This window comes from Microtus oregoni, unplaced genomic scaffold, assembly GCF_018167655.1.
Source record: "Microtus oregoni isolate MIOR12 unplaced genomic scaffold, Mior012 000042F_ref0000377, whole genome shotgun sequence".
In the NCBI taxonomy this organism is placed as follows: domain Eukaryota; kingdom Metazoa; phylum Chordata; class Mammalia; order Rodentia; family Cricetidae; genus Microtus; species Microtus oregoni.
This window is the reverse complement of record NW_024543209.1, coordinates 423,919-429,558: the sequence shown is the minus strand read 5'-3', so window position 1 is coordinate 429,558 and position 5,640 is coordinate 423,919.

Below are 5,640 nucleotides of genomic sequence, written 5' to 3'. Positions count from 1 at the left end.
TTTTTTTTTAAGTAAGAGTTGCCGTGGTCATGGTCTCGTCACACTAAGAAACCACACAACCTGAGAAGCTGCCACATGTTAGCTGAATCTCACTCCATAAGCTTGGGGTCCCATCATAGTTCCACCGCAGCTTCCGACCTTGGTCTCCAAAAAATCAAAACTACTAAATTGTGAAGTCATCTACATCAGAGTTCCTAAGGACTGTCACCTCAAGTACTGGAGTCCTAAGAAAAATAACTCCCCAAAACTTCAACTCACAAGGGAGAAAAGAGTTATCTAAGAGGGCTGAATTCCAGCTTCCAGCAAAAGGGATGAAAAAGGCGCAGGAGGCGACAGCAGGGCAATTTCAGCTTCAACACACCGTTTATGTGTTGGCCTTCCTTTCCGCTGTGGACAGAGGTTCCCCAAGCTTGCAATGAGCTGAAGCTGCCTTTGCCTGAAGAAGCTGAGCGATGATACTGACAAAGGAGGCAGAGAACACTTGTGCAGGGTGTCGCTCTTGGGTCACCCATATCATCTCCGTCACCTCAGAGGCGCATGGGTGAGGACAAGCTTCTGGAGTACACTTCTGAGCCGAAGGCACAGAAGCAAGGCACACAAAATGGGACAGTTTAGCAGGGAATGCCTGTGTTGGTGAATGCTGAACCCCTAAAGAACCTTAGAAAAAGTGGAACCAGGAAGGTGTCGGTGTGAGTGCCTCAGTCAGACTCGCCATGACCTGAGAAAACGTGACCACCACAACACAGTCAGGAAGGCTAGCCAGCTCCTGGTTGCCTCCAGGCCATTGCCCAGAATCTTTCCTTGTAATGCATTTTTTTTTTTAACATACTGAAAACCTGAATGTGCCCAGGAGCTCCTGGGCCAAGGGCCTGGTCCCCAGCCCACAGTGCTACTGTGAGAAACTTCAGGAGTTGGGGCCAAGTTGAAGGAAATTAGGGTGTGATATATGGCTTTGTAGGTTTCATTTCCCTTAAAAGTTTTACCCTTTTAATTTTTTTAATTAATAATTAAAAATAATTTTAATTATTTTTCCCAGTTTTCTATTTGAGATTATTGTATCCAGAGATTATATCTTTGGGTATCATGGTTGACGCTGGAATTTGCCCATCCTGCATAAACATGTCCGTCTAAACTGCGGCCGTTCCCTTGTGAAATGCCTTATGCTGTTATAGTGTTGCACGAGGTGACCCCGGAACACTGCAGAAGACAGGCAGTCCTGGCCCTGCTCACAGGCTCACTGGGTCTACTGTGTCCCCCACAATTCTGGACCAGCTGGGGATGGGCCTGTATTTTTCTTCTCACGGAGCCAGGATCTCACTGTGTTGCCCAGGCTGGATTTAAACTTGCTGTTGTGTATTAACTCCGTGCAAGTCGCGCGGCCTGCACGTTTTCCTCACAGTTCTAGGTCAGGGCCCCAGAGTCAGTGTGTCAGCCAGACTGGTTCTTCTTAAAATTCAAAAGGGGACACGTGTCCTGAGCCTCTCCTGAGCACTGGCCCCGAGCCCCCCTCCTCCAGCCCTGGCCCTGAGCCTCCCCTCTTCAACACTGGTGGTGCGGGCAGTCCGCAGTGGGTTGAGTCAGCCCCCATCCCTGTGATGAAACACCTGAGGCAATCAGCTGAAAAGGAGGAGAATTTGATTTTGACTCCTGGCCTCCAGGGTTTCAGGCCACCGATATCTGGCTCCATTGCCTTGGGGCTTGGTTAGCACAGGGAAGCCAGTGTTTCTAGAGTGAGCTGAAGATGGGGGCCTCTCTTGTCCTCCTCGTAGTATAGGGGAGATGTCTGACAATGTGTGTGTGGGGGGGGGGATAGGCCCCTCCTTTCAATGCCCTTTGTCTCCTGTTTTGGTTTCCCTGGGTTTCTCAATCACAGTCAACAGCTGTGAACTGCCTTCCACCATGCTGGCAGGCCTTCGCGATGGAGGGAAAGCGCAACCGAGTTATAAATGAGTCCATTAAGGGAGGCGGATTCACTAAAAGGCTGCCTTTGCTCCACCTGGTCCAAAGCCTCCCTTGCATGATCGATGACTCCACAGCCTGCAGACGGTCCTGAGCCTCGGTGCATTCTTACTGCCTCAAAAGTTTCCAATTAAAGGCAAATGGCTCTTGGCAAAGTGCAAAGCATTTTTACTAACTAAAATAAATACCTGGGCAGGCTCCATGGTTTATGACTTCTTTACATAGCTGAGAATAAGCAGCTAAGGAGTGCGGGGCTGAGGGATGGTAGGAATGAGAGGCCCGTCAAGACTGTGAAAGGTAATCCCAATTAACAGCGCTGGGGTGGGGCTCCTGGGCTCCGGGGTGCCTGGGCTGGACAGTCCCACACATGTGGACTTCAGTTGTTGTTGTTGTTGTTGCTTGAGACAGGGTCTCATGAAGCCCAGGCTGATCTCAGACACTTTGCAGAGCTGAGACTAACTCCTGCCCCCATCTTCCAAGTGTTGGGATTACAGGTGGGTGCCAACACTCCAGTTCTGTGAGTTGTTGGGGATCAAATCCAAGGCTTTGTGCATACTAGGCAAGCTCTCCATCAACTGAGCTGGGGCCCCAGCTTTTCAGTCTTCCTAAGCATGGGTGGAGTGGGCGGTGACTAGCGGAGGTTGCATGGATACCACTCTCAGTCCTTCGGCCTCCACTGTGTCCCTCTATAGCTGTGCTCCTGGGCAATTTCTGCATCACCCTCAGGGCTCTGTGGTAGAGGAGACTGGGCAGGGAAGGTGGCTTAGAGCACAGAGAGCTCAGGGGTCAGATGTTGCCATAGCTACCATTCCCTCTATAGGTAGTCTTTTCCTGAGAAGGCTCTCTGCCCTCAGCGGGTGTCGAGCGGGTGTTTTCTCTGTTTTCCATCCACCCTTTGAATGCAGAGCTTCCTGGACACCTGCTGGACAGAACGCTTTCTGAAGGCACCAAGTTAAGTAAGAGTGACACCGACCTTGCAGCTTTTAGAGCCTTAGAAGTTTCACCTAAACTGCTGGAACAAAAGAGAATTGTCCCTTCCCTTCTTCTCCTAGCCCAAGGAATTGCCAGCCTTGCCTTCCTTCCTTCCCCTCCCCTCTCTTCCCTCCTTCTTTCTGTGCTGATGATGCTTGTGGCCCCTTTCAAGGGACCAGGGGCCCTACCCAGGACCAAGGATTTATCCAGGTCTAGCCGTTGACAGATAGGAAGCTGCCCTGCATAAGGGTCTGACCTAGAAGTTGGGAAGGGACAGTTTCTGGGCAGCTGGCATTTCCAGTGTCGGTGCTCCAAAGCCATTGTATATGGCTTGAGTTGAGGGTGGAAATCATTACCCCTACCTGCCAGGCTACCCCCCACCCTCGTGTCCCACATAGCTAGGCAGCCGCGAGTCAAGACCCCACACATTTGAGTTGTAGAGAGGACCCAGTTTCAAACTGGGACTTCTGGATTAGAGACAGGGCCACAGCTCAGAGTCCTTGACAGCACCAGGAGGGTGATAATGGACTAGAAAGGAATAGCTGGAGCAGCCTGGGCACTGGGTCCTGAAAGCAGCAGACCACAAGACCCCCCCATATCCACCCACTGCCTCACATGGGGTTCCAAACATGGCCAGCTGTGTTGTGGCCGCCTCCATCTGTCTGTGAACCATGCAAGTGCTCAAGGTTGAGCCTCCAGACATGCAGGACCTGGCACCAGAAGCCAAAGAGCCCTTATGTCTGAGCAGCTACCCACCACAGTCCTGTCTGGGTGCCTAACAGTCTCAGGAGGGATGCAGCGAGCACCGCTGTGCAGATGGCAGCTCAGGGTAGCACTTTCAGGTCCCTGGTCTAGGGAGGAGCCATGCTGGAAGTGAGACCAGCTCAGCCTGTGCTGGGACAGTTGCTGGGGCCTCCTCTGCCCTGGACTACATTCATGGAAGCTAGCCTTGGGGAATTCTTGTGGATGGGTAGCGGTGGTCTGTGGGTTTTCTGGGTGGCTGGTGTCCTAGCTCTGTGTGAGAACCCAGAGGCTGATGTCACCTCCCTCGGGAGGGTGGCACTGAAAGGAGGACAGCTGCTGTTCACCTTCCGTGGGGACCCCAGGTACTCACAGGAGTAGACTGAGCCTCATCCTTTCTTCCTGGCTGTGTTCCACTGCTTAGGTTGGGCCAGCCTTTCTGCCCCAATGGGATCCTGTTTGTCCTACATATTGTGTGATTTGGTTGGCATTTGCCAGTCAGCTCACAACTCCTGACTCCTCTTTCTCTCAGAATTGGGTATGAAGCTGGCTTTCGATAACTGGAGGCTCAGTTTCCTGGTGGCCCATGACCTCCCTTTAAGTTTACCATGTCCCTTAGAACCCAGCCTTTTCTGTTGATGGTATTTTAGGACTTATGGCCACAATTGGCACACACATTCATTCATCCATCCATCCATTCAATAAATAAATACCGGACATAGTAAAAGGACAGTTTATATCACATAAGGAAGAGGCACACAGGATATGGGGCCTACACAAATGGAACATAGAACATGGAATATGGGTGTGATTACCTCAAGCTCGTGGTGACTCTGGGTGCTTGTTTCTTTGTATGTTTCATACAACACACATGTTCCTGAGTCATGCTCAGATCACTCTGGCTCTGCCCTCCTCCCAGGCTCTCCTTCCCGTGGCAGTCCTTGGGCAGGAAGGATGATGTTGCTCATTGCTGGAGTCCTGTCCATCCTGGCTCTGTGGAAGACCCAGTGGCCCAGATCAGCCCTCAGAAAGGACAGTGTCCATAAGATAGTCTAATACGGTATTCCCAATGTGTCTTCATTCCATCGGTTTATCCTGAGAGGCCCTACTCCCTCACTCTCATTCCTAATAAACCAGGAAACCATTCCTTGAGACTCATGGGTAATAGCGAGGACATCTGACTCTGACCTCAGACCCTTCTCCTGGAGTTCTCTAGCCTGGGTCTCCTGGGAACTCCTCCTCTTTGCATGGTTATGGCTGCCTCCCTAGGGACGGAACCTGAAGTGAGGAGACACTGTCCACTGGGGTGCAGCCCGGAGCTGAGAGAAACCTGTGACTGGCTAGGAACACAGAGCTTTCTAGCAATGGGTGCCTTCATCGCCACCCTCCACCTGCCAAGGGCCATTTTATCATCCTGAAGTGTCATGAGATGTACTGAGTTCCTGTGACAAGTCGTGCTGAAGTCCCGATCCCTAGGACCTGGTGATGCTCTTCATTTGGAGACAGCCACCACAGATGCGATACATTGCAGCGAGGCCGTCTGTATCAGCATGTGTGACATCACTGTAAGGACACAGACAGGCACAGGAGACCATGGCCACATGGCCCCAGAGGCAGGGACTGAAGTGTTACAGCCACAAGCCAAGGAGAAGCAGGCAGGACCCTCCCTGTCACTTTCAGAAAGATCATGGTCCAATCAGCACCTTGCCCTCGGCTTTCCAGACTCCATAACTGTGGGAATCTGCTCAAACCACTAAGGTTCGGGTCATTTGGGCAGTCCCAGAAATTTATACCTCATTATCTCATCATGCAATGAAGCTAAAAAATGAACCTACCCCTCACCCAGAGGAACTTCAGGGGTTGTTCCCATGCACAGCCTAAGCCCTGGTGGTGCGAAGGGGGAACTTCTGGGGCTGTGCTAAAACATCTCTGGCCACTTACTCCTGGGTCCCTGGGCTGGCTTTACGT